Below are 12,340 nucleotides of genomic sequence, written 5' to 3'. Positions count from 1 at the left end.
TTGTTTACGAGACAGACCCAAGTTGCCATCTATTGGCACTACAATGAATTGACAKCACTACATGTAGCTCTGAATAATATTTTACAGTCACACTATTTAATGAAAATGTGTTATTATTAATAAGGAATGTCTTTGCTGTTTAAGCACTGTGGGCCTGACTGACTGACTGACTCAATTAAACCATTATATGGTGTCCTTTAGCAACTGTTGTTTTGGGGTTTTGCACAGCAATATGATTTTGTCTCCAGCAAGCCTCTTTCAGCTGTAGCTATCATACTGGGGATGGTCGAGGGAACATAACTGCAAAAGGTGTTGAAACTAGGACAATTCCGAAGATGTCATCCAAATGTCCCATGAGAGACAATCCGGAATGAACCAACAACCCTGAATGTTTAGCTMCAGTCATGGTTAGTCTCTGATAAAGGAAGTACTGCAGTACAGTATTTATTTATATATGTGCTCAGAAATGTGAGAATGATGCAGGAAGTCGGATGTACAGTTGAAGTCGGATGTTTACATACACTTATGTTGGAGTCATTTAAACTTGTTTTTCAACCACTCCACAAATTTCTTGTTAACAAACTATAGTTTTGGCAAGTCGGTTAGGACATCTACTTTGTGCATGACACAAGTCATTTTTCCAACAATTGTTTACAGACAGATTATTTCACTTATAATTCACTGTATCACAATTCCAGTGGGTCAGAAGTTTACATATCACACTAAGTTGACTGTGCCTTTGAACAGCTTGGAAAATCCAGAAAATTATGTTATGGCTTTAGAAGCTTCTGATAGGCTAATTACATAATTTGAGTCAATTAGAGGTGTACCTATGGATGTATTTCAAGGCCTACCTTCAAACGTAGTGCTTCTTTGCTTGACATCATGGGAAAATATACAAAGAAATCAGCCAAGACTTCAGAAAAAAATTGTAGACCTCCACAAGTCTGGTCTTCCTTGGAGCAATTTCCAAACGCCTGAATGTACCACGTTCATCTGTACAAACAATAGTATGCAAGTATAAACACCATTGGACCACGCAACCGTCATACCGCTCAGGAAGGAGACGCGTTCTGTCTCCTAGAGGTGAACGTACTTTGGGGCGAAAATGCAAATCAATCCCAGAACAACAGCAAACAACCTTGTGAAGATGCTGGAGGAAACAGGTACAAAAGTATCTATATCCACAGTAAAACAGTCCTATATTGACATAATCTGAAAGGCCGCTCAGCAAGGAAGAAGCCACTGCCTAAAAACGCCATAAAAAAGACAGACTAAGGTTTGCAACTGCACATGGGGACAATATCGTACTTTTTGGAGAAATGTCCTCTGGTCTGATGAAACAAAAGTAGAACTTTTGGCCATAATGACCATCGTTATGTTTGGAGGAAAAAGGGTGAGGCTTGCAAGCCGAAGAACACCATCCCAACCGCAAAGCACAGGGGTGGCAGCATCATGTTATGGGGGTGCTTTGCTGCAGGAGGGACTGTGGCACTTCACAAAATAGATGGAATCATCAGGCAGGAAAATTGATGTGGATATATGAAGCAACATCTCAAGACATCAGTCAGGAAGTTAAAGCTTGGTCGCAAATGGGTCCTCCAAATGGACAATGATCCCAAGCATACTTCCAAAGTGTGGCATAATGGCTTAAGGACAACAAAGTCAAGGTATTGGAGTGCCATCACAAAAGCCCTGACCTCAAGCCTACAAACCTGACTCAGTTACACCAGCTCTGTCAGGAGGAATGGGCCAAAATTCACCCAACTTATTGTGGGAAGCTTGTCGAAGGCTAACCGAAACTTTTGACCCAAGTTAAACAATTTAAAGCAATGCTACCAAATACTAATTGAGTGTATGTAAACTTACGACCCACTGGGAATGTGATAAAATAAATCAAAGCTGAAATAAATCATTCTCTTTACTATTATTGTCACGTTCCTGACCTGTTTTCCTTTTTCTTGTATTTATTTAGTTGGTCAGGGCGTGAGTTGGGTGGTTTGTCTGTGGTATTTTCTATGTTGGGATGTTTGTGTCCGGCCGGCGGTATGATTCTCAATCAGAGACAGCTGTCAATCGTTGTCCCTGATTGAGAATCATACTTAGGCAGCCTGGGTTTCACTTGTGTTTTGTGGGTGTTTGTCTTCCGTGTAGTCGTTGTGCCACACGGGACTGTTTGTCGGTTTCTATTTGTTATTTTGTTTCATTATAGTGTTCAGTTCGATGCTAATAAATTATGGACACTAACCACTCCGCGTATTGGTCCGATCCTTCTCGCCTCTCCTCGTCCGAGGAGGAGGAATTAGACAGCCGTGACAATTATTCTGACATTTCACATTCTTAAATAAAGTGGTGATCCTAACTGACCTGAGACCAGGGAATGTTTACTCTGATTAAATGTCAGGAATTGTGAAAAAAACTGAGTTTAAATGTATTTGGCAAGGTGTATGTAAACTCCGACTTCAACTGTATGTGAGCGTTTTCTATTACAGAGGAGAGAGATTTCTGAGATTTGCTCAGAAGTGGAAGCCTCCTCTGGACTAAGTGGACAGATGATATTGTTTAAATAAAGTATTTTGTCAATCATCACTGTCATTCATACTTCCGGCGCCGAAAAGAGATGGCCCCTCGCTTCGTGTTCCTTGGAAAATATGCAGTATTTTGTTTTTTTAACGTGTTATTTCTTACATCGGTACCCCGGGTAAATCTTAGGTTTCATTACAACAGTCGGAGAACTACTAATATACGATTAACGTCAACTCATCATCGTTCCTACCAGGAATATGAACTTTCCCGAAACGGATCCAGTGTTCTGCCTTCCACCCAATACAATGGATCTGATCCCAGCCGGCGACCCTGTGCGACGCCGAAAAAGGGAAAACGTGCGTCTCGTGGTCAGGCTTCGGAGACGGGCACATCGCGCTCCACTCCCTAGCATACTACTCGCCAATGTCCAGTCTCTTGACAATAAGGTTGATGAAATCCGAGCACGGGTAGCATTCCAGAGAGACATCAGGGATGCAACGTGCTCTGCTTCACGGAAACATGGCTAACTCAAGGGACGCTAACGGAGTCGGTGCAGCCAGCTGTTTCTTCATGCATCGCGCCGACAGAAACAAACATCTTTCCGGTAAAGAAGAGGGGCGGGGTATGCCTTATGATTAAACGAGAAGTGTGTGTGCATCATAACAACACACAAGAACTCAAGTCGTTCTGTTCACCTGATCTAGAACTCCTCACAATCAAATGTCGACCGCATTATCTACCAAGGAATTCTCGTCAATCATAATCACACGCGTATACATTCCCCCCCAAGCAGACACATCGATGGCCCTGAACGAACTTTATCTGACTCTTTTGTAAACTGGAAACACACACCCTGAGCTGCATTCATCGTAGCTGGATTTAACAAGAGCTAATCTAAAAACAAAACTCCCTAAATTCTATCAGCATATCAGATCTGTGTGGCTACCAGGCTGGAAAAACACATAGACCATTGTATTACTAATTTCCGCGACGCTTATAAGGCCCTCCCCCGCCCCCCTTTCGGAAAAGCTGACCACGACTCCATTTGTTATTCCAGCCTACAAACAGAAACTCAAACAACAAAGCTCCCGCGCTCAGGTCTGTTCAACGCTGGTCCGACCAATCTGAATCCACGCTTCAAGACTGCTTCGATCACCGCGATTGGAATATGTTCCGCATCGCGTCCAACAACAATATTGACGAATATGCTGATTCGGTGAGCGAGTTCATAGGAAGTGCATTGACGATGTCGTACCCACAGCAACGATAAAAACATTCCCAAACCAGAAACCGTGGATTGACGCAGCATTCGCGTGAAACTGAAAGCGCGAACCACTGCTTTAACCAGGCAAGGTGACCGGAAGCATGACCGAATACAAACAGGATTAGCTATTCTCTCCGCAAGGCAATCAAACAGGCTAAAGTCTCAGTACAGAGACAAAATCGAGTCGAAATTCAACAGCTCAGACACAAGAGTAATGTGGCAGGGTCTACAGTCAATCACGGATTACAAAAAGAAAACCAGCCGCTCGAGGACCAGGGATGTCTTGCTCCCAGACAGGCTAAACACTTTTTTGCCCGCTTGAGGACAATACATGCCACTGACACGGCCCCTAACAAAACCTGCCGCTCTCCTTCACTGCAGCCGAGGTGAGTAAAACATTTAAACGTGGTATCCCTCGCAAGGCTGCAGGCCAGACGGCATCCCAGCCGCGTCCTCAGAGCATGCGCAGACCAGCTGGCTGGTGTGTTTACGACATATTCAATCAATCCTTATCCCAGTCTGCTGTTCCACATGCTTCAAGAGGGCCACCATTGTTCCTGTTCCCAAGAAAGCTAAGGTAACTGAGCTAAACGACTACCGCCCCGGTAGCACTCACTTCCGTCATCATGAAGTGCTTTGAGAGACTAGTCAAGGACCATATCACCTCCACCCTACCGGACACCCTAGACCCACTCCAATTTGCTTACCGACCCAATAGGTCCACAGACGACGCAATCGCAACCACACTGCACACTGCCCTACCCATCTGGACAAGAGGAATACCCATGTGAGAATGCTGTTCATCGATTACAGCTCAGCATTTAACACCATAGTACCCTCCAAACTCGTCATCAAGCTCGAGACCCTGGGTCTCGACCCCGCCCTGTGCAACTGGGTCCTGGACTTCCTGACGGGCCGCACCCAGGTGTGAGGTAGGTAACAACATCTCCACCCCGCTGATCCTCAACACTGGGCCCACAAGGGTGCGTTCTGAGCCCTCTCCTGTACTCCCTGTTCACCCACGACTGCGTGGCCATGCACGCCTCCAACTCAATCATCAAGTTTGCGGATGACACTACAGGGTAGGCTTGATTACCAACAACGACGAGACGGCCTACAGGGAGGAGGTGAGGGCCCTCGGAGTGTGTGTCAGGAAAAAAACCTCATACTCAACGTCAACAAAACAAAGGAGATGATGTGACTTCAGGAAACAGCAGAGGGAGCACCCCCTATCCCATCGACGGGTCAGTAGTGGAGAAGGTGGAAAGTTTAAGTTCCTCGGTGTACACATCACGGACAAACTGAATTGGTCCACCCACACAGACAGCGTTGTGAAGAAGGCGCAGCAGCGCCTCTTCAACCTCAGGAGGCTGAAGAAATCGGCTTGTCACCAAAAGCACTCACAAACTTCTACAGATGCACAATCGAAGCATCCTGTCGGCTGTATCACCGCCTGGTACGGCAACTGCTCCGCCACAACCGTAAGGCTCTCCAGAGGGTAGTGAGGTCTGCAGAACGCATCACCAGGGGCAAACTACCTGCCCTCCAGGACACCTACACCACCCGATGTCACAGGAAGGCCATAAAGATCATCAAGGACAACAACCACCCAAGCCACTGCCTGTTCACCCCGCATCATCCAGAAGGCGAGGTCAGTACAGGCATCAAAGCAGGGACCGAGAGACTGAAAAACAGCTTCTATCTCAAGGCCATCAGACTGTTTAACAGCCACCACTAACATTTAGCGGCGCTCCAACATACTGACTCAACTCCAGCCACTTTAAAAATGGGAATTGATGGAAATTATGTAAAATGTACACCTAGCCATCTTAAGCAATGCCACTTAATACAATGTTTACATACCCTACATTACCCATCTCATATGTATATACTGTACTCATATCATCTACTGCATCTTGCCATCTTTATGCAATACATGTACCCTAGCCACTTTAAACTATGCCACTTTATTGTTTACATACCCTACAGTACTCATCTCATACGTATATACCGTACTCTATACCTCTACTGCATCTGCCATGCCGTTCTGTAACCACTCATTCATATATCTTTATGTACATATTCTTTATCCCTTTACACTTGTGTGTGTGTGTAAGGTAGTAGTGTGGAATTGTTAGGTTAGAATTACTGTTGGTTATTACTGCATTGTCGGAACTAGAAGCACAAGCATTTCGCTACACTCGCATTAACATCTGCTAACCATGTGTATGTGACTAATAAAATTTATTGATTTGATTTGATTCTCACACTCTCTATTGTGTGTGTGTGTGTGTGCCTGCATGTGTGTTAGATGTGATCGGTTGTCATCTAAAGCCTTGTTTATAACATGTAACAGGTGTCCTGTGTCTTGATCTTCTCCACATTCACATTTTCAATCATTAAAGTAGCTGTCCAGTGTTGCAGGTTTCTATGAAGTATAACCTAGAATTAATTACAATGTGAATTAAATAGATTTCGTTCCCAAAAAGTATAATTAAGGATGTTAAAAACCTGTTATTTTCTGTGCCCCTGCAAGGCCTGTGAGGAAACAACAGAATGGTTTGGGCTTGTACCGATCAAAAACAGCTGATTTGCCAGCTCAGCCAATTCGAAGTGAATGCACTTGGATATTCAAATGAGCTACCAACTCTACGTCCCACCTACTGGCTAGCAGACTTGCTTTATTTTACCCAGGCGGTAGCTTAACCAAGACAAATAGTTTGGATGGATTCAGGATTTGGAAAAGCATTATGGAACTACTATGGCTCTTTATTATAACAGCAATAAATGCAGATTGATTATTTCACAAACGTGAGTTGTTTCTGTCCATTGCTTGTCCCTATTCCTCATTTTTTTCTTGTTAGCTAGCTAACTAGCTGCTACCTACATCAGTCAACAGCCAACTAGGATTYTATTCAATCTGTAACGCTGAAGCTTTATAGATTATGCGATGGAGCGGGTCAAGAGCTGAAATGAAATGTAAACGTAATTTCCAATTGAGCCGACATATGCAGCGTTTACTGTGAATGCAGGCTCTGCTAAAGCGGGAACATTGCCTTTAAATTTCAATCACACTGTGAACTTCCGCGATGCGGATTGAATAGAGCCCCTAGGTTTCCTCTTGACATCCAACTTTTAGCAACAAACCAAAGTATTTGAAATAGAAGTGACTYGTGAAATAGATGTTGTAAAGGCTTCCTTTTAGCTAAACACCATCTGTGGATTGCTTGGCTCTACTAACTACCTTCTGTTTAGAGTGCAGTGCACTCCTGATTCTGTCTCCCCTACAAGAGAATTCAGACCAGAGAGTGAGTTAGCCTATATATTTTTGTATGTATTGATGATTTAAATGGTTTGGTATTGGTATTTTGGTATTTTATTAGGATCCCCATTAGCTGTTGCAAAATCAGCAGCTACTCTTCCTGGGGTCCACACAAAACATGAAACATGGCATAATACAGAACATTAATAGACAAGAACAGCTCAAAGACAGGACTACATAAAAAAAATGTAAAGGCACACATAGCCTACATATCAGTACATACACAAAAACTATCTAGGTCAAATAGGGGAGAGGCGTTGTGTCGTGAGGTGTTGCTTCATCTGTTTTTTTAAACCAGGTTTGCTGTTTATTTGAGCAATATGAGATGGAACGGAGTGCCATGCAATAATTGCTCTATATAATAATGTACGCTTTCTTGAATTTGTTCTAGATTTGGGGACTGTGAAAAGACCCCTGGTGGCATGTTTGGTGGGGTAAGTGTGTGTGTCAGAGCTGTGCGTAAGCTGACTATACAAACCATTTGGGATTTTCAACACATGAATGTTTCTTATAAAAAMAAGAAGTGTTGCAGTCAGTCTCTCCTCAACTCTTAGCCAAGAGAGAATGGCATCTATAGTATTTATATCAGCCCTCTGATTACAATGAAGAGCAAGACGTGATTCTCTGTTCTGGGCCAGTTGCAGCTTAACTTGGTCTTTCCTTGCAACACCGGACTGCACGACTGGACAATAATCAAGATAAGATAAAACTAGAGCCTGCAGGACTTGCTTTGTGGAGTGTGGTGTTACAGACAGACCTCTCCACATCTTTACAACCATTGAATCTATATGTTTTGACCATGACAGTTTACAATCTAAGGTAACGCCAATTAATTTAATCTCCTCAACTTGTCAGACACACCATTCATTACCAAATTCAGCTGAGGTCTAGAACTTAAGGAATGATTTGTACCAAATACAATTATCTTAGTGTTAGAGATGTTCAGGAACAGTTTATTACTAGCCACRCATTCCAAAACAGACTGCAACTCTTTGTTAAGGGTTTCAGAGACTTCATTAGCTGTGAGAGAGATGCCCTGCGGTACACCACACTTTACATGTTTGACATTAGAGATGCTTCCATTAAAGAAAACCCTTATAGTTCTATTAGATAGATAGCTCTGAATCCACAGTATGGCAGAGGTTGAAAAGCCATAACACATACGTTTTTTCAACAACAGTTTATGGTCAATAATACGGCTGCACTGAAATCTAACAATACAGCTCCCACAATCTTCTTATTATCAATTTCTTTGAAACCAATCATCAGTTATTTGTGTCAGTGCAGTACATGTTAAGTGCCCTTCTCTATAAGCATGCTGAAAGTCTGTTGTTAATTTGTTTTTACAGAGAAATAGCATTGTATTTGGTCAAACACAATTTTTTCCAACAGTTTGCTAAGAGCTGGTAGCAAGTTTATAGGTCTGCTGTTAGAACCAGTAAAGGCCGCTTTACCACTCTTGYGTAGCGGAATTACTTTGGCTTCCCTCCAGGCCTGAGGACAAAGACTTTCCCCTAGACTCAGATATGACAGAAAGGGGTAACTATACAGTCAGCTACCATCCTCAGTAGCTTTCCATCTAAGTTGTCAATGCCAGGAGGTTTGTCATTATTGATCGATAATAATTTTTCCTCCTCTCCCACACTAACATTACAGAATTCAAACTGGCGATGCTTTTCTTTCATTATTAGTTGTTTATGCATGAATACGATGGCTCACTGTTCATTGTTGCATTTCCTGCCTAAGTTTGCCCACTTTGCCAATGAAGTAATCATAAAAATAATTGGCAACATCAAATGGTTTTGTGATGAATAAGCCATCTGATTCGATGAAAGATGGAGATAATGTCACGTTCCTGACCTTATTTCCTTTGTTTAGCCTTGTTTAGTTGGTCAGGACGTGACCTGGATAGGCATTCTATGTTATGTGTTCTTATGTTGGGTTCATTGTATTAGCCTGATATGGTTCTCYWTCAGGGGCAGGTGTTTTACGTTTCCTCTGATTGAGAACCATATTAAGGTAGGCTGTTCTCACTGTTTGTTTGTGGGTGATTGTTGCTGTGTCTGTGTTTGTTCGCCACACGGTACTGTTTCGTTCGTTCCTTCCTGTTCGTGCGTTCATATTTTATGTTCTCAAGTTCAGGTCTGTTAACGTCGTTTTGTTATTTTGTATTTTGTCAGTGTTCTGTTTTGTTGTAAATCATTAAAATTCAACATCATGAACATTCACCACGCTGCGCCTTGGTCCTCCTCTCTTCCACATAAAGACGAGCGTTACAGATAAATTTGTCTTTCTGCCCATAATTTCAATTAAAGTACTCCAAAGTACTCCATTGATATTGGTTTCATAATACTGTTTCTTCTTCTTTTTGTTGAGTTTAGTCACATCATTTCTTAATTTGCAGTAAGTCAACCGGTTAGATGTGCAGTCAGACTTATTAGCCACTCCTMTTGCCCCATCTCTTTCAACCATAGTTCTTCAATTCCTCATCAATCCATGGAGCCTTAACAGTTCTAACAGTCAGTTTCTTAACAGGTTCATGTTTATCAATAATTGGAAGAACCAATCATCAAGTGCAMCGTCTGGATGCACCTCATTAATCACATCAGACCAACAAATATTTTTAACATCTTTCACATAAGATTCACAGCAAAGTATTTTGTATGATCTCTTATACACTATTTTAGGCCCAGCTGTTGTAACTTTGGCTTTCCTGGATATAGCCACTATATTGTGATCACTGCATCCAATGAGTACGGATACAACTTTAGAACAAAGTTCTACAGTATTAGTAAAAATGTGATCAATACATGTGGATGATCTTGTTCCTGTAGTGTTTGTAAACACCCTGGTAGGTTGATTAATAATTAATAACCTGAACCAGATTACAGGCACAGTAAGAAGTTTCCTCTTGAGCGGACAGATTAAAATGTCCAGATTCGTCTACACTTGTAAGATATCCAGACACAATGTATGCCTGACTACCTCAGGAAGTGGGCAGGGAGATCTGATCACGTCATATCACCATGTGTCTTTTGATTATCTACACRTGTCAGAARGTGGACAAGATCAGGAATAAGGATGCATGTTAGAACCAGGTATGGTGCTTGAGTGAGTTACTGTAGGTACCCATGTATTAATTTCCCCTCTCCTTTTGTTAAGGGTTATAGTGGGAAGTGGACAGGTGTTTCTAATCCAGAATTAGAGTAGCTTTCATAAATTAGAGTAAAATACACCASATGGGATGTTATGTTACAGCTTTTCAACATAACAATATTATTTGATGTGTGATGCAGCAAGGTTGTAGTCAGTGTTGTGTGTCCATCGCCCTGGATGGTACCACTTTTAATTGGGTTTTGTGGCGMATGAATCAGAATTAGTTGGGTAACATAGATAAATAAGATGTTTTATTTATATAATATGCCTATGTGAGATACTTGTCATTAGAATGTATCCTTTTGGACTATAGTGTTGGCAGTTGCACTTTTCCCTAAGCTGGGGCTCAGTCACTTGGGGCCCAGAGAGGGGAGAGGTCAGGCCTGTCTTTCACATGTCCCTGGTAATATGCAGAATATCAGAAAGGGAAGAGGACAGAATCGAACATTGTCTTCATATGTGAATGTGTCTTTACCTATTCTTAAACCATGTGAAGGGATGGCGTGATTAATGGGGAACCAATTACTTGTCTCCACAATGTCTGTGCGCTTGTCCTGGGATAGTGTATGACCTAGAGGCTCACTCCCCTCAGTGAGCTTGTCCAGGAGTGGGGTCAAGAGGGGGTTTGCTTGAGATGGGAGTATCTAGAGTTGACAATTGAGTTATGCCTTGGATGAGGTAATGTTTTTGTACTATGAAGTACCKGGAACGAGATTAGAACCTCGTTTTAGAGACCAAACTGAGCGATAATTTATAGCGAATGCTATCTGGCTAAGGGATACTCCTTTCTCAAGTAAAAGTCCCTTTGTGAAGAGTTCCTAAGATCTGTGGTTCGTCATGTAAATTGAGAGGGGTGTATCTTGGCTATAAAAGATCTTTGTATTTTTCTGTAGTCACTCTCAAAATTCATTATAGATAGTGAATTGTTGAAAGTCAAAGGGCTATTGTAAAGCTCATATTATTAAAGATTAAGTTTAAGTATAACTCTGACTGGTGTGTGGTTTGTAACTCTCCTCATTTGGTAATACATGAAAATGCCACCACAGTTTCCAGAAAGCCTATTAAACCTCTGTGCCAGGGTTGTAAAAGTGTMTGTGTATGGGAAGACAGTGGAAAATGGGGAGGTATTTTTGTTTTGCCATCAGGGCCATTGTTATATCCTAATAGATTTCTAAAGTTACTTCATAGTGCAGACAGGCTGGTGCGAGCCTTACAAACAGGTGAGTGCATTCTCCATATCCTGCAAACAATCCTTTATGAATAACACTTACACTGAGCAAAAATATAAACGCAACATGTAAAGTGTTGGTCCCATGTTTCATGAGCTGGAATAAAAGATCCCAGAAATTATCCATATGCACAAATGTATTTACATCCCTGTTAGTAATAATTTCTCCTTTGCCTAGATAATACATCCACCTGACAGGTGTGGCATATCAAGAAGCTGATTAAACAGCATGATCATTACACAGGTGCACCTTGTGCTTAGGACAATAAAGGCCAGTTTTGTCACACAATATAATGCCACAGATGCCTCAAGTTTTGAGGGAGTGTGCAATTGGCATGCTGACTGCAGAAATGTTCACCAGAGCTGTTGCCAGAGAATTGAATGTTCATTTCTCTGCCATTAGCCGCCTCCAACATCGTTTTAGAGGATTTGTCAAAATGTCCAACCGGCCTCACAACCACAGACCAAGTGTAACCACGCCAGCCCAGGACCTCCCCATCCGGCTTCTTCACCTGTGGGATTGTCTGAGACCAGCCACCCAGACAGCTGATGAAACTGTGGTTTTGCACAACTGAAGAATTGCTGCACAAAAGTTAAGGAAAATAAACACAATTGCATTTTATTGATGGCAATTTCAATGCACAGCGATACRGTAACGAGATCTTGAGGCCCATTGTCGTGCTGTTCATCCGCCGCCATCACCTCATATTTCAGCATGATAATGCACGGCCCCATGTCACAAGGATCTCTACACAATTCCTGGAAGCTGAAAATGTCCCAGTTCTTCCATGGCCTTCATACTCACRAGACATGTGCTAAATACGGCTGCTAGAATCCTGACTAG

This window comes from Salvelinus sp. IW2-2015, linkage group LG20 (genome assembly GCF_002910315.2).
Source record: "Salvelinus sp. IW2-2015 linkage group LG20, ASM291031v2, whole genome shotgun sequence".
In the NCBI taxonomy this organism is placed as follows: Eukaryota; Metazoa; Chordata; class Actinopteri; order Salmoniformes; family Salmonidae; genus Salvelinus; species Salvelinus sp. IW2-2015.
Note: the sequence above shows the minus strand (reverse complement) of the source record.